Source organism: Puma concolor, unplaced genomic scaffold (assembly GCF_028749965.1).
Source record: "Puma concolor isolate L17-30 unplaced genomic scaffold, mPumCon1.1.hap2 unalloc_scaffold_5, whole genome shotgun sequence".
Classification (NCBI taxonomy): domain Eukaryota; kingdom Metazoa; phylum Chordata; class Mammalia; order Carnivora; family Felidae; genus Puma; species Puma concolor.
In genome coordinates, this window is record NW_028240258.1 from 1,410,903 (window position 1) to 1,434,015 (window position 23,113).

Sequence of the window (23,113 nt, forward strand, 5' to 3'; positions counted from 1 at the left end):
TCTCAAAAATAAATAAAAACTTTGAAAGAAAAAAAAGAGCTTTTTTTGGGTGTGTCACCATTTTTTAAACTGTAATCACTCCACCTCCATTCCTGACACCCTTACCACTGTGCACCTATGCACATGTACCTGTGCACATGTGGTAAACTTGTCTCTTCTCCCAGAGAGATAAAAGCTTCAACAAGACAGGGATGGTGGCAGCAATGGTGGTGGTCAGCGTACCTGAGCATATCCTATGGTATAATACATGTCTAGTGTGCATGAGTCTGTGAATAAGCAGATAGTAAATGATGGAATGCCATAATTCTCAGCAAAATTATGGGTGAGAGAATACAGTCAAACTTGAAGGTAACAGAGGCTCAAAAAGCCCTCTAGCCCATAGTTTCTAATGCGGATGACAACAGTTTTTGTGTTTCTTTTCTTCTTCTTCTTCTTCTTCTTCTTCTTCTTCTCCTTCTCCTTCTCCTTCTCCTTCTCCTTCTCCTTCTCCTTCTCCTTCTCCTTCTCCTTCTTCTTCTTCTTTTTTTTGGTACTTTTTTTATTTAAAAAAAATTTTAATGTTTATTTATTTTTGAGAGACAGAGAGCATGTGTGTGCGAGTGCGGGAGGGGCAAAAAAGAGACATACAGAATGCAAAGGAGGCTCCAAAAATCACCAAGTGGGAGATTATGACTTGAGCCGAAGTGAGGCAGTTAACAAAGTGAGCCACCTAGGTGTCCCTCTTAGGGTACTATTTGAAAGAGAGTACAATGGAAGTTTTGTAAAAGCCTATATACTGCAAGCAAGATGAAAGCCCCATATAAGGAATGAACTGAACACTGCTTCTAGAACGTAACAAACATTAGGCCTGTGCCATTTACTTATGACTAGGGAGCAAACAAAATTCTACTCACAAAGAGAGTCATTGGTTTGTAGCGCGTCCAATGCTTCAAGTGCTTCTTTGGGCTTCGGGCTGAAAAGACAATGATGGGCATTATATTGCCATTAAAAATAATGCATTTAACGTGTCAGGTGGTCGAACGCGGTATTACCAGATTCCGAGAACAAAGCATCGTTCAATCATTCCTCCTGCCAGAAAAGTACAGAGGAGACGTGCATGACTCATACCTTAGCGTCTGCCGAGAAGGCTGTCATTGCTTTCACAGCCCTAGAACACGTTTTAAATAGGTCGACAGGACCTAATCCTACTTTATTGGCAACATTGGGCGAGGCACTCAAGAATGAACTCACGTGTCAAACACCACTAATCCAATGCCTAAGAACTTGGGTGCTAACCGTCAGCGTGGGGCAGTATGACCTCCAGCTGAGAGGCAACACCCAGCCGTTCTCTAACCCCAGCCGCCAAAATGGAATTTCACGGGGCTGCACAAAAATATTTCCACCCAACAACTATGGACTCCTAATGTTGAAATACGACCAGCCCTTCTCTCAGGACGAAAGCAGATACAGTTGAATCCAAAGCAGCCCACTTTACTCAGACAAACCGCTGTGAAGGAAAAATACCTCTCCACTTCCCGTGCAACGCCATCCGTGATCCTGAGAAGGAGGAAATCAGGTGACAGACAATTTCAGTTCCGGACTTCCACTTACTGCAGAAATGTAAAAATTCCTTTTTTTATATTTTCTAGAGAAACAAGGATGGAACTGAAATTACTAAAATGATCACATTCCTCCTATTAATTTACCAGTGGTAGCTATGCAACAGAACACTTTGCAGTACAAACAACCTATCCATTAAAAACTATTTTCACTCATCCTCAAACTGTTTAATAAAACCCAAGAACAAGCAGAATATATGATCCTTTCTACTAAATAACCTAATTTGTTTGTTCTAGATTGGTGGTGGTTACACAACGTTTGCAATGTACGAAAACCCTCTGAATCTTACACTTTGAAGGGTAAACTGAACAGCATGTGAAATATACGTCATCTAAAAGCTAAACATTCAACGCCCTGTGTTGCTTTCTGGGCAGTGGTTGCACAGCTTTGTTAATGCACTTAAAAACTACCTCACAATTCACTTTAATGGGAGGAACTGTAAGTCATGTTAACTTATAACTCAACTCAAAAAACAAAAACAAAAACAAACAAAACAACACAGTATTCATCAGTCCACTGGTCTAACCCATCTTCAAGACAGCAGAACTGAATAAAATCTAGACTCTTCACTGCTGTTTTCACAGCAGGGATTCAGTTCTTTATGGCTTCCAAAACCATCCTATACATTTTTCTGTATTTCTCAGATCACTTTGATGATTTCACTTCTACTTCTGGATACCTCTCCCAGGGGTGTTACCTTAATTGAACAGATTCCTCCTAGACTCTACAGCAGACAACCGAGGATACCCACTTTCCCATTATTTTTTTTCGGATCATTTTCTTTTTTTCTTGTTCTCCCAAAGAAAACATTCTTCCCCTCCAAACTGAACAGTACCAAGTAACATTCTTTTCTGACTAGATGATTTTCAGACTACTGTTACTGAAATACATACATGGGCGTGGGGAAATCTGAAATACCCACATCTTGGAAGATTAAAGTGACTTTTAACACATCTGGTTGAGATTCTCTCCAACTGTGCTTAAGTGAAAACTCTACTGTAAAAAATGGTTTCTTTACACATCTGTAAGCAGAAAGAGTTTCCAAGTGTGTGCTTACTCTTTCCCACAGCTTCTGTGTAAGGGAAAACTTTGAATGCTCAGTATAAGGAAATTAAATATACTTACCCACTGTATGCCCTTTAGTTGAGTGGTACAGCGTTCATGAATAATGGTTACCTTTTAGAAAAAGCATTTACTCCAAAACTATCACTATGTATCAGGAAATGTAACAAATAATTTGGCAAAATAAACTCCAACCTCTGCAAATTACACTGGTCAATCAGGGTCTGGCCCCTCTACGTGATAGATTTTCTCTTTTGAAGAGTAAAAGCAGTTGTCTTAGGCCAGGCAGGCATGCACTTTTCACATCTCACATCATTTCACGATGCTGGAAAAGTCCCAAGGCAAGTAGATTAAATGTATGGGAACATGAGCTCCCATCCCCTTCTCCACTCCCGGACACCTCAGGAAATTGACCATCAGTCTACAGCACCCTGAAAGTCTAAGTATGATGGTCGAGGACTTGGAATATACCTCGATATAATTCATCATTTAAATATGTTGTTGCTTGTGAGGGCCTGAGAGTGACAAAAAGCTCCTGTCCCAGATGAGGTGGTCCCCAACACATAGTCAGACAGGACTTAAAGTTACCTTTATTTATATAAAGATCATTTCAGCTACACCGTCCTGCATCAACTAGTGAGTTTTGGAGTCTAACAAGCAGCACACTACTTTCCATCTTAGAGGATGTGGTGAGAGTTTCTGCCAGGTGTCCTAATTACACTAATTTCCTTTTGTGTCACTTAAATACAAAAACCCAGTTTGATTTATTTTGCTTCATCAGTTCTTCATGTTCTAGCTTTTGTTGATGTGTCAAGACCAGTGAGTGCCCTTGCATGTGCAGTCCTCCAAACACAACTGCATAAAATTGGAATTATTACTCCCACTTTCTTAAACTAATCTAAAAGTAAAGTTCTGGGAATTTAAGTCATTAATCCAAGATACTACAAGAAGTGGCCATCTAAGTGAGAACGAAGGCTTGAATCTTGAACTTTTATACTCCCACGTCCACACTCTTCCATTTGGTAAGTATCACCTTTGAGATAGACAAAGCTCCAAAACAAAACCACATGGATTTGTGTTTGGCTGAGAGAATTAGGGATTTATCATATCATTAAACATTGTGTCAACATTGTATCAATGAGAGCACAAGCAGGGGAGAGGCAGAGATAGAGGGAGACACAGAATCCCAAGCAGGATCCAGGCTCTGAGCTGTCAGCACAGAGCCCCACGCTGGACTCGAACTCACAAACCGCGAGACCATGACCTGAGCCAAAGTTGGACGCTTAACAGACTGAGCCACCCAGGTGCCCCTCTTAAAACTTATTTGAAAAGCAACAAATAAATCCATCCATTATTAGAGAGTTTGATGTTACATAAAGTTTCCTTCCCTAGATTGCTGTTCCACAAACTGCTTGTAACTTTTTTTTACATCCATTTAGATTTTTGTCTTTTACATTTTTTCTCATTCTGGAACAATTACTTATTTTATTTCCTTGCCTAGTTTTCATAAACAATTGTTTCCTTTCACCCTTATTATTTCTAAGTAGTTTATATTATTACACATATTTACTAGAATTCTTAACCCTTAAAATCCTTAATTTCTAGTGAAACGCCTAGCAGGCAATTGTGGGATGTCTTTTACACTAGCATTTTACACTAGCATCTTTACACTAGCATTGTCAAACTTATAAGTACATTATAAATTGCAGAAGCATGTTATTCCTCTTAGTAAATATTTCCTTGTTCCATGGAAAATGTTTACTAATATATTCAATTTCTCTGTTAGAGAAAGCCAAAACTAGATAAACCTATGTTCGTTCAATTATTATCGGTTCATTACTCTATCCTATCTGAAAATGATCTAGATACTCAATGACTATCCACAATTTAACTTAGCAAACTTTAAAGTTTCAAGTTAGCAAAAAGATTTAGGGAAACCATTTCACTATACATGCCATAAAATGTAACCATTGCTGAAAATTTCACCAGAAATCTCATTCCACTTACACCTCTCTAAATCCCTTGCTTTTATTTTTATTTATTTTTTTTTTAATTTAAAAAAAATTTTTTTTTCAATGTTTATTTATTTTTGGGACAGAGAGAGACAGAGCATGAACGGGGGAGGGGCAGAGAGAGAGGGAGACACGGAATCGGAAACAGGCTCCAGGCTCTGAGCCATCAGCCCAGAGCCCGACGCGGGGCTCGAACTCACGGACCGCGAGATCGTGACCTGGCTGAAGTCGGACGCTTAACCGACTGCGCCACCCAGGCGCCCCTTGCTTTTATTTTTTAATATATTTGGATTACTCATGAAAATATCATAAAACATTTTTTAAAAGTCATCATACTGAGTTATTTTTCTTGTTTGCAAATTTTGGAACAGAAATAATAACATGAACTTACTTATTAAGCCCATATAGAATAAAAGTTGTATGTCTGTATTATGCTTAATGCTGGCAAATCTAAAGGCATACTTTATAAACTTAAAGTGAATTTTATGATTTTTTTTTTTTTACTGTACATTAACCCTAGTCACATAAACTTAACACATATTTTGGTTAGCACCAATATTTCTGCCAGTCTAAAAATACTAAATTAGAAAAGCCTTTTTTTTTTTGAGAGAGAGACAGACAGAGAGAAAGACAGAGAGAGAGAGAGAGAGAGAGAGAGAGAGAGAGAGAGAGAGAGAGAGGGGGAGAGGGAGGGAGAGACTCCCAAGCAGGTTTGGAACTGTCAGTGAGATCATGACCTGAGATGAAGTTGGACACTTAAATGACTGAGCCACCCAGTGCCCCAAAAAGCTTATTTTTAAGCCAAATAAAAATAACTCTATTACAAATTAATTTGAATAAAGTACCCAAAGGGGCGCCTGTGTGCCTCAGTACATTCAGCATCTGAAATTTGGTTTCAGCTTAGGCCACGATCTTAAGATTCATGATATCAAGCCCTGGGCCAGGCTCTGCAGTGACAGGGCTGACAAGAAGTTCTAACAGTTGTAAACAATCCTGCCCCTCGACATGGGACCACCCAAATATATAAAACAACAACAAACATAAAGGAACTAATCAATAGTAATACGATAAGAGTAGGGAACTTCAATACCCCATTTCTATCAATGGACAGATCATCTAACAGAAAATAAATAAGGAAACAATGGCTTTGAATGACACACTGGACCAGATGGACTAAACAGATATAATCGGAACATTCCATCATAAAACAGCAGAATACATATTCTTTTCAAGTGCACATGGAAACATTCTTTGGACTAGATCCTATATTAGGCCACAAAGCAAGTCTCAACAAATTAAAAAAGATTAAAGTCCTATCACGCATCATTTTTGATAACAGTACTATGAAAGTAGAAATCAACCACAAGAAAAACTTGGAAGGAACACAATTATATGGAGGTTAAATAAAATGCTGCTAAAGAATGAATGAGTCAATGAAGAAATCAAAGAAGAAATGAAAAATAACGTGGAAAAGATGAAAATAAAAATATAATGGTCCAAAATAGTTGGTAGGCAGCAACAGCATTTCTGAGAGGAAAGTTTATAACAATACGGAAGAAATACAGATGGCTAATAGACACATGAGAAGATGCTCAATGTCACTCATCATCAGGGAAATAATAATCAACACCACACTGAGATACCACCTCACACCTGTCAGAATGGCTAAAATAAACAACTCAGGAAACAACGGCTGTTGACAACTGTGGAGAAAAGGGGAACTCTCTTGCACTGTTAGTGGGAATGCAAACTGGTGCAGTCACTCTGGAAAACAGTGTGGAGGTTCCTCAAAAAATTGAAAGCACTACAATGCAAAAATTCCACTATCAGGTATTTACACAAAAGATACAAAAATATAGATTTGAAGGGGCACATGTACCCTAGTAGTTACAGCAGCACGATCAGCAATAGCCAAACTAGGGAGAGCTCAAATGTCCATTGAGTAGTAAATGGATAAAGATGTGGATAGGTAGACAGTGGAATATTACTCAGTCATCCCCAAAAATGAAATCTTTCACATATTTTGAAAGCAAAATGTCAATCATAGAAAGACATACCATATGATTTCACTCACGTGGAATTTAAGAGACAAAACAGACGAGCATGGGGAGGGGAAAAGAGAGGGGGAAACAACCCACAAGAGACTCAAGAATAGAAAGCAAACTGATGGTTGCTGGAGGGAGGTAAGTTGGTGAGGGACTACATGGGTGATGGTTATTAATGAGGGCACTTGTGATGAGCACTGGGTGTTGCAAGTGATGAGTCACTGAATTCTACTCCTGAAAACAATATTGCACTGTATGTTGGCTAATTAAATTTTAAATCAAAAAGAATACCCTAGATGGAATTTGAGGCATTGTAATGTGAGGGTTCAAATTTTATGATTAGTTTCCTGGATGCAGGGAAACCAAAGCAATGTTGTTGCATATTTTTATGAAAAGCTTTCAGAAGAATTTTCTTTAGAGTTCTATTTTAGTAGTGTTTCATTTGTGAGCAATGCAGAGTAGACAGGCCTCTTTATGCTTACCTCTCTTCCTGGTTCACAGTATTAAATACAGTTTTGAAGTGATGGTGATGTTTATAACAACTTTGGGGGGGGGGATGTTATATAGTGACCTCTTAATTATAAACCTTACAAAATGTCAAAGTAATGAGAACTGACACACTTTTGCCTTAAAGAGTATGAGCCTGGAACTTGTCATATAATGCGAAAGGAAAACTTGGGAATGTTCACTGATTTTTATGGTTTTTAGTATTGCTTCAGGCCATTAGAGTGGCCTGGATGTGTGCTAAAAGCCAAGCTTTAAAAGCTTTTGCTAAGCAACTACTTAAAGTAAGTCTTATTTGAACAGAGTAAAATTGTTAAAAAGAACTTATGACAAAAGAAAAAAATCATATTTAAGGTTTTTGTCTTAATGGTCACTATTGGGAAATGAAAGTGTCTCCTATTTTGACAAATATTAGAGGTGTTCTATACAACAAAATGTTAGAACAGGAGCTTTGATTCAAATTATGACGTCCAAATTGTTTCAAGTCCAGACATTGTATGGCTGTGTACTAGTCATCAAAGGTCTTAGGAAAATTCTCAATCGTCTTTGAAAGGGTCTGTGTGGTATGATGTCTTCAGTGTGGCCATTCCAAGGTAAGAACCGTAAAACATGTAAGATACACAGGACTCTCACAATTCTCATCTGTGAGATTCCTTCCCAAGTGAATTCCATACTTGGACTTGAGAATATTTGGTGAGAATATTTTCTCTGATAAATTTCTCTCTGAAAGCAACCTAAGTCAGTGAGCCTAAAGAGCATTTTGCATTTCCTCAGATGTGCTCATTTTCTCAGAAACACAGATCTGATGGATTCTTTCAACTACCTAGTCATTTTGTTAAAATCACAGGACCAGTTTCTAAATGTAGCAACCAAATAGGTGTGACGTAACCTCTTTTCTCTATGTAGCCTGTTACATATCAAAGTTTCTAACGCCATCTTTTTGTCTCTAAGAATGAGGGAAGTGGAAAGTACAGATGGAAGTAGAATACAATGTTGGGATAAAAAAAAAACTGCTACTTTTTTTTTTTTTTTTTTTTTTTTAGCAAAACACTCAATTTTCTACCTTTTCTAATATTTATTTCATGGTAATATTGAAAGTTGGAAAGTGTTTAAATGATAAGACTCATAATTGCTTAAGAGCACTGACAAAATGAGAGCTCTTTAAATAAAGACAAAATTATTTTCTTCAAAGCAGTTTATGTGATTGGGTATAAAAATAAATAAACGACAACCAGCGTCACCTATAGTCTCCAGAAGATTACAAGAGTCGGCTTGTGAATTTGGTGGGTAGTAGGTTCAATGTTTTAATTCACTATCTAGAAGTCACTGTAGCTTAGTTTGCACTATACTATGTGTGGAGGTGCCAGGCGGCCTAGCAGCTCTGCCCAGTGTCACACAGCAGACCAGTAGGAGCACCAGCAGATCTAATCAATCTGGATCTGACCAACCCGTGCTCTGGGCTCATTCCAGTGTCCCTGAAAAGTGCTGGCCCAGTGGACTCAGGTTGCTCTCCTCACTCCTCATCATTTTGTAGTCTTCCTGCTTCTGTGGTGGGTTATTTGATGCCTTGACAGTTTTACATAATGGTTACCGATGGCATATATATTGAGTTTTTATACTGAGGTTTAAAAGGAAAACTGTCTCCTTCCCAGAGGATGGACCTGTGGAAACTGAGCAGGTGGATGTCCTTCCCAAAATGCAGATTACTCCCAAAGAATGAGTCAGGTGACGTTTAAAACCATGGGTTCTGAAGATGCTCAATTTTCAAAGTCCCAAAGTTCTGAATGACAAAGTCTTTAACAATGCTCTCCAAACCACATACTTGGAGTTTGAGCCCAAAGGTCCAACTGTTTTTGCTACACTGTTCTAGGTGGAGGAAAGCTCAATGCACCGTCAGTCAGCCCCAGGAACTACAACACAAACCCCTTAATGCAGTAACTGCATTAAGTTCTTACATGAAGGAAGGTGAAGGCTTTGATACTTACATCGAACACCTCATGTATTCAAGAATCTTCACGGATTGTATTGGTCAGGTTTTATTTGTAGGAATGAAGGAACATTCCCAGTTTTGAGCCATTCTTTCATGACAATTCCACAAAACTGAACGTAACTTTATAAATATTTTTTTAAAAGACATAGTTTTTCAAAATATTTAATACTCTGGTAATCTGATTTTGAATTACAAATGCCAAGATTCTTTTGGGGGTTTTAAATTTTTTTTTTTAGTATTTCTTTAAGAAGGCAAAATTGTACACTTTTAGAATGTTTTCATGAGTTAATTTAGTGTACTGAAAATTTAAAAAAAATTTAAAGATATACTCACCATTATGTTTATTGCAGCATTACTTAAAATAGAAAAGATAAGGAAGGATTCTAATGTCTATCAATAGATAAATAGATAAAGGAGTGATACATATATCCAGCCACACACAAAAAAGGATGTGGAATCCTGACATTTATGACAATATGGACCTAGACCTAGGGTGTTACGGTAAGTGAAACAAATCAGACAGAAAATGAAAATACCATATGGCTTCACTTATATGTGGGCTCCAAAAAACAAAAATTAATAAGCAAAAGGCACAATCAGACCGACAAACATAGAATAACACTGACGGTTACAAAAGGGGATGGGATAGTGATTGTGGAAAGTAAGAGAAGGGCAGTGGGAGGCACAGGCTTTCAGTTATGGAATAAGTAAGCCACGGGGATGAAAGGCACAACAAAAAGAACACAGTTATATAGTGACAGATAGTAACTGCACTTGTGGTAAGCGTAGCATAACATATGGAATGGTTGAATCACTGTGTTCTCCATTTGAAACTAATGTCACATTGCATGTCAATCATATTCAAAAATGTTTAAATGTTATATATATGTGTGTAACCATATATATGCCATAAACACACAACTGAGTATTACTCAGCAACAACAACAAAAATGTTTGCCATTTTCATTTCCAGAAACAGTTATGGACATAGAATAGAGGCTCTTAGGCTAAATGAAAGAATTCAGAAAGCACAAGATAAATACCACATGGTTTCACTTCTATACGGAAACAAAACAAGTAGCACCCAAAAGCAAAACCAAACAAACAATAAAATATACAGAACAAACTCTTGATTTCAAGAAGAGAAGTTGGGAGGGGGTAGGGAGGAGGAGGAGTGAAATAGGTCAAGGGGATTAAGAGGTACAAACTTCCAATTATGGATAAAGTCACGTGGGTGAAAACACCGAACATGGAGTATAGTAAAAATATTGCAATAACATTGCATGGTGACAGATTGTGATTATAGAGTAATTAATACAATTGTTGAAATATCATACTGAATAATATATCTGAAACGAATATAACATGTATGTCAACTAACCTTCAAAAATAAAAAAGGAACTATTTGTCAAAAAAACTGTGGAAGGGAGGGAGAGAGGGAGACGGGGAGAGAGGGAGAGAGGGGGAGAGGCGGAGAGGGGGAGAAGCGGAGAGGCAGAGAGGTGGAGGGAGAGGCAGAGGGAGAGGCAGAGGCAGAGGGAGAGGCAGAGTCAGAGGCAGAGGCAGAGGGAGACGGAGAGGGAGAGGGAGAGGGAGAGGGAGAGGCAGAGGGAGAGGCAGAGGCAGAGGCAGAGGCAGAGGGAGAGGCAGAGGCAGAGGCACAGGGAGAGGGAGAGGCAGAGGGAGACGGAGAGGGAGAGGGAGAGGGAGAGGGAGATGCAGAGGGAGAGGCAGAGGCAGAGGGAGAGGGAGAGGCAGAGGGAGAGGGAGAGGCAGAGGGAGAGGGAGAGGGAGAGGCAGAGGGAGAGGTAGAGGCAGAGGCAGAGGGAGAGGGAGAGGCAGAGGGAGAGGCAGAAGCAGAGGCAGAGGCAGAGGGAGAGGCAGAGGCAGAGGGAGAGGGAGAGGCAGAGGGAGAGGCAGAGGCAGAGGCACAGGGAGAGGGAGAGGCAGAGGGAGAGGCAGAGTGAGAGGCAGAGGGAGAGGCAGAGGCAGACGCACAGGGAAAGGGAGAGGCAGAGGGAGAGGCAGAGGCAGAGGCAGAGGCAGAGGGAGAGGCAGAGGCAGAGGCAGAGGCAGAGGGTGAGGCAGAGGCAGAGGGAGAGGCAGAGGCAGAGGGAGAGGCAGAGTGAGAGGCAGAGGGTGAGGCAGAGGCAGAGGGAGAGGCAGAGTCAGAGGCAGAGGCAGAGGGTGAGGCAGAGGCAGAGGGAGAGGCAGAGGCAGAGGGAGAGGCAGACTGAGAGGCAGAGGGTGAGGCAGAGGCAGAGGGAGAGGCAGAGTCACAGGCAGAGGCAGAGGGAGAGGCAGAGGCAGAGGGAGACGGAGAGGGAGAGGGAGAGGCAGAGGGTGAGGCAGAGGCAGAGGCAGAGGGAGAGGCAGAGGCAGAGGGAGAGGCAGAGTCAGAGGCAGAGGCAGAGGGAGAGGCAGAGGCAGAGGGAGACGGAGAGGGAGAGGGAGAGGGAGAGGGAGAGGGAGAGGGAGAGGGAGAGGGAGAGGGAGAGGGAGAGGGAGAGGGAGAGGGAGAGGCAGAGGCAGAGGCAGAGGGAGAGGCAGAGGCAGAGGGAGAGGCAGAGGCAGAGGCAGAGGGAGAGGCAGAGGCAGAGTGAGAGGGAGAGGCAAAGTGAGAGGCAGAGGCAGAGGGAGAGGCAGAGGGAGAGGCAGAGGCAGAGGGAGAGGGAGAGGGAGAGTTAGAGGCAGAGGCAGAGGCAGAGGCAGAGGGAGAGGCAGAGGCAGAGGCAGAGGGAGAGGGAGAGGGAGAGGGAGAGGCAGAGGGAGAGGGAGAGGCAGAGGCAGAGGCAGAGGGAGAGGCAGAGGCAGAGGCAGAGGCAGAGGGAGAGGCAGAGGCAGAGGGAGAGGGAGAGGCAGAGGGAGAGGCAGAGGCAGAGGGAGAGGCAGAGGGAGAGGCTTCTGGGGAAGTGAAGTTAGAATCTGCCTGTGTTGCGGCTAACCACCAGTTTAGCTCGGAAGCTGGTGAAAACAAGTTTCTTTTTCCAGAACCCCATGGGCTACTTGTGTCACAGGGTAAGACCGCATATAGGGGAAGGTTCCTGACTTTGGGTCCTGGACCTAGAACCATTCTGGAAATGAGGATTGTAAATCATGGGTGAATCCTACCTGCAGTGGAGCAATTCTGCTGAAAACATTTTCCCTCCTGTTTGGTTTTGGTTGTTTGAGCTAGACACAACTCCGGAAGCAGCTGATTCATGAATTGATGCACCCTGTCTTGAACGGAGAGCTGCAACCCCAGTCTGTTCCAGTGGAAGGGAGTGCCCTTCTAACAGATGTTTCCAACGGTCTAGTGGCAGATCACATGAAGAGCTGTGGCTATGAGTATTCACTTTCTGTTTTCTTTCTGGAAACTCGTTTGGCCAAAGAAAAGGTAAAGTGTTTACTCTTCTGTTTTTGAGTTTTCTGTTAACAGCTTCTTTCTAGGTAATAGTAAGTGCTGCATAATAGCTGAGTATTCCTTGGCTGGCTAGGTCCATTTCTCCTTCATCTTTGAGTTCCCATCCTATGTTTGTTCTGTAATGGAACAAAGGAGTACTAAACTTGATGGTTTACCAGTTCCATGGAGGCTCCGTTAGTCTTGGGTAAAATCATGATGTGCAGACTCACTAAATGTTTTGGAGCTAGAATTGGTTTCCCAATCTATGTAGTCTGCTAAGATGCAGAGTTGCCATTTATGTTGACTGTTGGAAGCTTGTCACCAAACTGGCAACACAGCTGGTGTCCTTTGCGTTGCGGAGGAGGAACCATCCTCTGGAGAGGTGACATATTTTGCTCAAGGTCACATGATTTGTAAATATGGGTGAAGAGCAGTAAACCTAGATCTCTGAAGTGTGCTCTTTTTACTAAGTTAAAGTCTCTTCAGATATTTATGTTCCCTGGGATTACACTAGAGTAGTGAAGGATACAATCATTTTTAAAAACCTGTGGAATGCTCAAATACTAAAACACCTATTTTTACCACTTTCCTAATTACTTTCTGTTCAATGGAAATGGTAGAGAAATCTAGTCATGCTTGATTATTTTAAGCAATCTGCCTATTTTTTTAATAGACTAATTTTTTAGAGTGGTTGAGGTTCAGAGCAAAATTGAGCAGAAAGGAAAATACTCCATGTGCTCCCTGCTTCCACACCTGCACAGCCTCCCCTGCTAGTGACATATTTTATTACATACATTTCCGCAATGGGACCTACATGGTCACATCTTCTCCGCTGAAGTCCATAGTTTGACTCTTGGTGTTTTCTCTGTGTTTTTACTCTTTACCTTGTTTATAATTGTCCAAAAGTTTATATTCAGAGGTTTGAACAAAATAAGTACAGTATTAGTATCAGAAATTTTAAATATGCTGTATTCGTTAATGACCAAATTTTATTAACATTAGGAATTCTTATTTGGTATGTCAGTTTTTTAAGTTTTTTTTGTTGTTGTTGTTATTTTTTATTTAAAGTTTATTTTTGAGAGAGAGCACAGGCAGGGGAGGAGGCAGAGAGAGAGGAAGACAGAGAATCCCATGCAGGCTCTGTGGTGTGAGCACAAAGCCTGACACGGGGCTCAAATGCATGAAGCATGACATCATGACATGAGTTGAAGTCTAATGCTAAATCAACTGAGCCACTCAGGTGCCACTGTTTTTTGTTTAAAGTAAGCTCTGTGCCTAACGTGGGACTTGAACTCATGATCCCAAGAACAAGAATTACATGTTCTACTGACTGAGCCAGTTGGGTGCCCTTAAGTTTCTAATTACATGTCACAATTTTGCTTATTGCCTGAGTAACAGTCAATTACATAGCTGTTCCAACAATACTTAATCCTGCTCATACAGGATAAAATGCTGTGCAGAATATTTTCCTTAAAGGAAAACCATATCAGTGTTCTGAGGGAAGTCCTAGTAAATGATACGTATTATCATAGTAGAAATACAGATTAAGAATAACTACCCAAACTGTTTGTTTAAAACTATTTTAGATATGCTTTTGTTAGTCATTATTGTAAACACAGTGAAACTTTATATTTTGAAGCAGTGTATTTTAAAAACTTTATTGCAATTGAAATTGCATTTTAAATAAACCCTGGAATTCACAGATGTATTCATTGCTTTGTCAGATTTGAGTGTTTGTAATCTGTAAGGCATTAACCATTTCTATAAGACCCCTTATCTTTGATATGAATATTTGGAGGTTAATTCTGTGATTGGGAAAAATATTTTATCCTTGTGACTTGAATATGTTTGTTATCAGTAGTATAAGGAAATACTTCAATTTTACATTGTTAGAATGATTCTTATATTTTATGGACATCATGATTTATCATTTAAACATCAATGTAAAAATCTGTCTACTTAATTTTTTTCCCTTAAGGCATTTACTATACAAAATCTATTACAACTCCTCAAAATCAACCCTGAATCCAGTCTCTACAAATCACTGGTAGGATTGTTTAGTTTTTATAACCTGCTTTGGTCTGTTAATTATAACTGAACCATTGAATAAAGGTAAAATATTTTCTTTTAACAGATTTCAGGATTTGATAATGAAAACAAAACAGGTAGGAGCCTTCACATATGTCGAAAATAGCAACAGTTTTTACTGTAAAACTCTGAACGTAATAATCTTGAGGGGTAAGAGTAGGTAATCTAATTAGAATTTGATTTTCTGTGCTGTCACAATACCTTACCTTTTTTTTTTTTTTTAAAGATTTTATTTTTTTAAGTAATCTGTACGTGTAACACAGGGCTCAAACTTAAAACCCTGACATCGGGAGTGGCACACTCCTACCAACTGAGCCAGCCAGGTGCTCTGATACCTAAGCTTTTAAATAAATAAAATGATTCATCTGTTTTGACAAATGTATATCACTTCTCCAAATTTCAGTCATCTTAATTGCTCTTAGATACTCAAAAAAGAAACCACTACCACTATAGAACCCAACAAATGATTTGAAAGTTACTTTTTGTAAAGATACCCACTGTTGGAAACATTTCCACACACACAAACTAACAATGTTAAGGCTCTAGGTATCTTTGTATCCTAGATCTCCCCCTTTATAAAGTACAAATCTATAAAGTACAACTTAAAGATTATTAATATTTGCTTAAAGAGTGAAATAACTGGTTAGTAATAAGTGTTACATAAATATTTTTTATTAAGTGTTGCTATGGGCCTGGTAAATTGTTTCATTAGTTTTGGCCTTGATAAGAACCATCCTAGAGGCCATTCTATAACTGCCATGGGTACAGACTGTGGGCTGGACTTGCCTACGGACTTCATAGCATGAACTTCAGCTGGTAACTTGCCTGTAATACATATTCGTTAGGTCTTTTAAATAACCTGTAATGTTAGGTAACGGCCCTCTCGTGTTGGTGTGCCCCTGGATTTTGTCTGTTGCCAGCATTGCTATCATCCCCAATCGGGCATTAATTTACAACTTAGCATTCTGCAAACGTTTCAGTATTTACTTTCTGCCAACCATTAGTCTGTGACTGAATTGCGTAGTCTCTTGAAAGTGGTGTCAGCAGAGGGTGAGTAAATCAGATCACAAGACCTTCTAGAGTGCCTGCGAAGTAGGGCATCCATACTGAAGTTGAGTATGGTAAGTGATCCTGTATTCTGTATGCCAAGGCAGAACTGTTCCGTGTAAACTTTCTGTAGTCATGGGAATGGCTATCCCTGTGCCATCTGATACGGTAGCGCGTAGCTATCCCTGTGCATCTGATACAGCTAGCCATGTGTAGCTGTTGAAGGTTTGAAATGTGGCTAGTGTGGCTAACGAACTGAATGTTAAATTGCAGTAGCCACACGTGAATAGTGGTCATACTGGATAGCACGGGCCTCAGGTATATAGTGGGTATCTGTAGCTTAACTCTGTGGGAAGGAAACTTGGGGCCTGAAGGGATCTTAAGAAATGGTATAACCACTCTGACAGATGGGTGTTTTCTCCTAAAGCTAAGCATACTCTTCCCATCCAACAGTGATGCTCCTAGGTATTTACCCAACTGACTTGAAAACTTAGGTCCACGTAGATCCCCAAATAGGAATGTTTGTGGCAACTTGATTGTGATTGCCAGAAATTGGGAATAATCAAAATGTTCTTGAGCAAGAGGATGAATAAAGAAGCTGTGGTACATCCAGACCACAATGGAATACTAGTGAGTATTTTGATGATGGTATTTTGCACTGTGAATCCATGCAAAAATGTAAGTTACCTTTAAACGCATATTGTTAGTGAAAGGGGTCAGTCTGTAAAGGGTACATACCGTATGATTCCATATATATGATTTTCTGAAAAAGGGAAAAGCATAGAACTGCTGAGTGGATCGGTGCTTGCCAGGGATTTAGAGGGATGGGAGGTGTGTGGAAGGGTTGAATAGGTAAAGCACAGGACATTTCTTAGGTGAGTGTGTTTCCTGTGACAGTGGTAGGATCTGTAGCAACCAGATACAATAGTGGCCAGAGCCTGTAGAACTTCCTAGCATGAAAGGTGAAGCTTAATGTATGCAAATTTAGGAGGTCAGGTACCCCCAGGATGGATTGCAAACAGTGACAAAATGGTCTGTCCTAACCCCCCTGGAGGGGATGGGGAAGAAACAATGCTGAGCTCACTGACGTTGGAAATGAAGATTCTATGACTAAAGGCAAATGAAACTGTATATAGACACTGCATGTGGAGTGATAGCTGGGTCTCATGGGAGTACTGGTTAACCGCTCTGAAGCCATTGTACATGGATACTGGATTTGGACAACTAATGCAATGGAGAGTAGAGGGTGAGAACCAAGTTTCTCCCTGTTAGAGTGCAATTTTACAGTTGGGTAGGGGAGGAGGCTATAATAATGGTGGTAGTGAATTTATTAGACCCCTAACTGTGAACTCAGGTTTAGCTTCATACATAAGCAGAAGATATATAGAGATCTCTATAGCAATGTATCTGCACAGGTTTGTAGAACACTCAACTTTCCTTGTGCAGGCTGAGAGGGCCTAGAAGCAAGGACACCCTAGTAACTGTGTGCACACCTAGTGCCCAGTTTGGAACACTAAGATTGGGTTTCTATGATAATAGGACTGTTCTTTAATAATAGGAACCAGGGCTCCCCAGAGTAATGGCCGATTCTACTACCAGGGCAGAGAATATACAAGAAGAGCCTGCAGCATCTTCTAATTCTACACATAAGTAAATGCTTAATAAAAAAAACAAAACAAAGACACTGTGAAGGAGCCTCCAAGGGTGAAACCTAGAACAGTTGAATAAATGGGGAGATCAGAGCAATCCTTTCAGAGGGGTTTGTGTATGGGGAGGGGAAAGAGAAGTGGAAGTAGTTAGGGTTCGTGAGAAGTCCCACAGACCTGTGAAGTGGTGACCCTGTTACAGTGACTGAGGGAGAGGAGCACCTCTCAAAAGACTATCTACTGCAGCATCTCTGAGAAGGTTCCTGTAGTGTGTCTACCTTGTCTCCAGAGGCAGAGCAGACATGCCTAAGCATAACAGTAGCAGGAGGGTGTGAGGAGAGAACAGGCCAACTGAAAGAAAGGGCAAGAGAAGATCAGTGGATGAGCCAAAGAAGAACTGCAAGCAATGAATATGAAAGAATGGAGTGTATGTCTACTTAGAGGAAGTGAAAACCAGATTTTAAAATCTTCAGAAGAGGGGTGTGGGGATGGGGAGGCCTTTAACTTGATTCATGCAGAAGCAGAGTCTTTAAATTGTTTTAAGACACTAAAACTTCTAATTTTTTATTTAACATGTATTTATTTTTGAGAGAGAGACTGAGAGAGACACCCACCAAGCATGAGTGGGGGAGGGGCAGACAGAGAGAGGGAGACACAGAATCTGAAGCAGCCTCCAGGCTCTGAGCTGATGCACAGAGCCTGGTGCAGGGCTTGAACCCACAAACCGAAAGATCATAACCTGAGCTGAAGTTGGACGCTTAACTGATGGAGCCACCCGGGTGCCCCAAAACACTAAAAACTTCCAAAATAATTTCTACTCCTGGTTTTAAAAAAAGTTTCAAACTATTTGGAAAGGTATAAAGTGAAAGAAAGGTGGAAATTGCTGCCATGTTCTCTGATCTCCCTTTCCACTGATAACTGCAATGAACAGTTTGTTTACCAGAATTTAGTTTGTGAATGAGCAAGTCTGTTTATGTGATTAAAACACATCTAGTCCTAAATGGGCTCATATTGTAGATACTGTTTTGCAGTTTACTTTAGTCACCAATGTATGTTTATAACTGTGGACTCAGACTCTTACTTTCAAAGAATGTGTTTAACCCCCATTGATGGAGATTTCATTGTTGTACTGTGTTGTGCCATCGGAAGCCGTTTGCGGGTAGAGTCCGCTGTGTGTGCCTGTGGAAGTATAGCTGTGTGTGTTTACAGAAGCGAAGTAACTAGGTTGAGGGGCATGTTCATCTGAACATTGCTAACCCTGGCACCTCTCCCTGGCACGTGCCTGTTTCCGCATTCCCCTGGCAGCACTTCCAGTGCAGGCGAACTTCACTTTCTTCCATTTCCACTTGATTGCGCTTGGCAGATACTGCAGGATTTACAAACATAAGGTTTTTGGCAAGCCTGTGTCCAGCAAGTCCATCAGTGTCACTCTTCCAATGGCATTTGCTCACTCTGTGTCTGTCCCATTTTGGTAATCCTTGGAACGTTTTAAATTTTTGTTATTTTATCTGTTACGGGGGTCTGTGATCAGGAATCTTTGTTACTAGGGTAATTGTTTTGGGGCACCATGAACCACACCAGTATAAGATGAAGAACTTAACTGTGTGTGCTCTCTGCTCTACCACCTGCCCCCACCCTCCCACTGACTGGTATTCCTCCCCTAGCCTCTTTATGTTGTTGTATGTCCATATTTTTCAATAAAATGGTAATTGAAATAGAACAATACAAGATGCAGAAATTACAAATGCATAGCTTGATAAACCAACAAAAAATAGATATACCCAGGAAGTACTTTCCATCACAAGAACTAGAACAATACCAGCATCCCAGAAGCTCCCCTTGTACCCATCCCAATCATTACACTTTCCCTTTTACCCAGTCTTTATTGCTATTCTGATGTCTGGCCCCATAGATTATTATTGCCTGTTTTTTACACTTTATATACATGGAATCTTACAGTATAATTTTGAGTATGGCTTTCTCTGAACATTATGAGCTTGATTCACACTATTTTAGCATTGGTTTGTTCATATTAATTGCTGTGTATTCCATTGAATGAGTATACTGTTACTTTTCATTCAAGTGTAATTAATATGGTGTTTTATTAGTTTCAAATAATATACCAGCCATATAATGGCTCAACAATTACATACATTTCTCAATGGTCATCATAACTGTACTCTTTAATCCCCTTTATCTGTTTTATCCATCCCCTTGCCCCCTCCCCTCTGGCAGCCACCAGTTCTCTGTATTTAAGAGTCTGTCTCCTTTTTCTTTGTTTCTCCATTCATTTCTTAAATTCCACTGTAGTAAAGTCCGATGATATTTGTCTTTCTCTGACATTGTGCTTAGCATTATACCCTGTAGTTCCATTGGTGTTATTGTAAATGGCAAGACTTCATTCTTTATTTTATTTTTATTTTTAATTTTTTTAATGTTTGTTTACTTTTGAAGGACAGAGAGACAGAGTGTGAGTGGGGGAGGGTCAGAGAGAGAAGGAGACACAGAATCTGAAGCAGGCTCCAGGCTCTGAGCTGTCAGCACAGAGCCCAGCGCAGGGCTTGAACTCACAAACCGTGAGATCATGAGCCAAAGTCGGAGACTTAACCAACTAAGCCACCCGGGTGCCCCAATTTCATTCTTTTTTATGGCTGAGTGATAATTCAACTGTGTGTGTGTCTGTCCGTCTGTGCATGCATGCACACACACATACATACCAGTCTTTATCCATTCATCTGTTGACAGACACTTGCATTGCTTCCATATCTCGCTCATTGTAAATAATGCTGCTGTAAACATAGGGATGCATATATCTTTTCAAGCTAGTGTTTTTGTTTTGTTTGCATAATTACCCAGTAGTGGAATTACTGGATCATATGGTAATTCTATTTTTAATTTTTTTTTTTTTTTTTTTTTTTTTTGAGAGCAAGAGCACGTGCATGTGAATGGGGAGGGACGGAGGGAGAGAGAATCCCATGTAGGCTCCATACCTAGCATGGAGTTCAGTGGGAGGGTTGATGCAACAACTATGAGAACATGACCTGAACTGAAATCAAGAGTCAGACACTCGATCAACTGAGCCACCCAGGTACCCCTATTTTTTTGAGGACCCTTCATACTATTTTCCACAGTGGCTGCACCAGTTTGCATTCCCACCAACATGCAAGAGGATTTCTTTTTCTCCATATCATCACCAGCATTAGTTTCTTGTGTTTTTGGTTTTAGCCATTCTGACAGGTGGGTGGGTGGGTTTTAGCCATTCTGGGAGGTGATATCTCATTATGGTTTTGATTTGCATTTTCCTGATGATCATTAATGTTGAACATCTTTTCATGTGTCTGTTAGCCATCTGAGTATCTTTGGGAAAATGTGTATTCAGGTCCTTTGCTCGTTTATTTATCAGATTGGTTTTCTGGGTTGAATTGTAGAAGTCCTTTATATATTTTGGATATTAACCCCTTATTTGATAGATCATTTGCAGATATCTTGTGCCATTCAGTAGGTTGCCTTTTTGTTTTGTTGATGATTTTCTTTGCTCTTCAGAAGCTCTTTATTTTGTAGTCCCATCAGTTTTTGTTGTTGTTTCTGTTTCCTTTGCTTAAAGAGACCTATCTAGAAAAACATATCTACAGTTGATGTCAAAGATATTACTGCCTATGTTTTCTAGGAATTTTATGGTTTCAGCTCTCACATTTAGGACTTATTCATTTTGAGTTTATTTTTGTGTGTGGTGTAAGAAAGTGGCTCAGTTTCATTGTTTTGCATGTAGCAGTCCAGTTTGCCCAGCACCATCTGCTGAAGACACTACTTTATCCTCCTGTTGTATATTCTTGCCTCCTTTGTTTTAGATTGACCATGTACGAGTGGGTTTATTTTTGGGCTCTCTATTCTGTTCCATTCATCTGCATGCCTGTTGTCATGCCATACCTTACTGTTTTGATTACTACAGCTTTGTAGTACATCTTGCAATCAGGAATTGTGATACCTCCAGCTTTGTTCTTCTTCCTGAAGGTTGTTTTGGCTCTTTGGAGATCTTTTGTGGTCCCATACACATTTTAGTATTATTCTAGTTCTGTGAAAAATGCTGTTGATATTTTAATCAAGATTGCATTGAGTCTGTAGATTGCTTTGGGTAGCATGGACATGTTAACAATACTGGTTCTCTCAGTCCATAAGCACAGAACATTTTCTTTTTTGTTATACTCAGTTTCTTTCATCAGTGGTTGAGAGTTTTCATAGTATAGGTCTTTCAGCTCCTTGGTTAAGTTTATTTCTAGGTTTTTTGGGGTTTTTTTTTTTTTTGGTGCAATGATAAATGGCACTCTTTTATTGCTACTTCGCTATGTATTCTTATATGATGTTCCTATATAGGAATGCAACAGATTTCTGTATATTAGTTTTGTATTGTGTGACTTTACTGAATTCATTTATCAGTGCTAGTGTTTTTTTGGTGGAATTGTTGGAGTTTTCTCTATATTATGCTATCATGTCATCTGCAAATAGTGATGATTTTACTTCATTCTTACCAATTTGGATGTTTTTTTGTCCAGTGGCTGTGGCAAGGACTTCCAGTACTATGTAGAATAAAACTGATGAGAGGGACATACTTGTTTTTCCTGGTCTTAGAGGAGAAGTTCTAAGTGTTTTACCACTGAGTATGATGCTAGTTGTGTTTTATATATGGCCTTTTTTTTTAAATTTATTTATTAAATTGAAGTTAGTTAACATACAGTGTAGTATTGATTTCAGGAGTGGAACCCAGTGATTCATCACTTATATACATCACCTAGTGCTCATCACAACAAGTGCCTTCCTAAATGCCTATCCCCCCTTTAGTCCATTCCCCCCACTCACCTCCCCTCCAGCACCATTCAGTTCTCTGTCTTTAAGAGTCTCTTATTGTGGGGCACTTGGGTGGCTCATTCGGTTAAGCGTCAACTCTGGATTTTGGCTAAGGTTGGGATCTCACTGTTGTGGTACTCAGCCCCACGTTGGGCTCTGTGCTGACAGTGCAGGGCCTCCTTGGGATTCTGTCTTCCTCTCTCTGCCCCTCACCCCACTCATGCCATGTCTCTCTTTCTCAAAAATAAACGTTAAAAAAAAAGAGTCTTGGGACTCCTGGGTGGCCTTAGGACCACTTGTTTGGTTGGTTAAGCATCTGACTCTTGGTTTCAGCTAAGGTTATAATTTCACAGTTTGTGAATTCGAGCACCACATCTGGGTCCACAGTGATAGTGCATGGCCTGCTGGGGATTCTTTGTGTCACCTCTCTGTGCCCCTGCCCCACACTCTCAAAATAAACTTAAAAAAAAAAAAAGACTTTTTATCTTCTTTCTCCTTCCCTTCCCCTATGTTCATCTGTTTTGTTTGTTAAATTCCACACGAGTGAAATTATATATTTGTCTTTCTCTGACTGCTTATTTTGCTTAGCATAATACACTCTAGTTTCATCCAGGTTGTTGTAGATGTCAAGATTTCATTCTTTTTGATCACCAAGTCATATTCCATTGTGTATATGTATACATACACTATACGTACACTACATATATACATATGTACATACACATGTGTATATGTATACACTATATATGTATACATACAGATATACACACCCCATCTTCTTTATCCATTCATCAATTGATGGACATATGGGCTTTTTGCATAATATGGCTATTGTTGATAGTGCTGCTATAAACATTGGGGTGCATGTTCCCCTATGAATCAGCATTTTTGTATCG

At 40.2% G+C, this 23,113-nt stretch overlaps 1 long non-coding RNA gene across 2 annotated transcripts in view; it reads right to left on the reverse strand.

Annotated features, from left to right (window-relative positions):
* LOC147571173 (uncharacterized) overlaps nucleotides 1-23,113 on the reverse strand; it is a 265,869-nt gene that overhangs the window by 48,698 nt on the left and 194,058 nt on the right. For both annotated transcript variants that reach the window (XR_015247661.1, XR_015247660.1), the window contains exon 2: nucleotides 894-952. This is a non-coding gene — a long non-coding RNA (uncharacterized LOC147571173). The remainder of the gene's footprint in view (nucleotides 1-893; nucleotides 953-23,113) is intronic.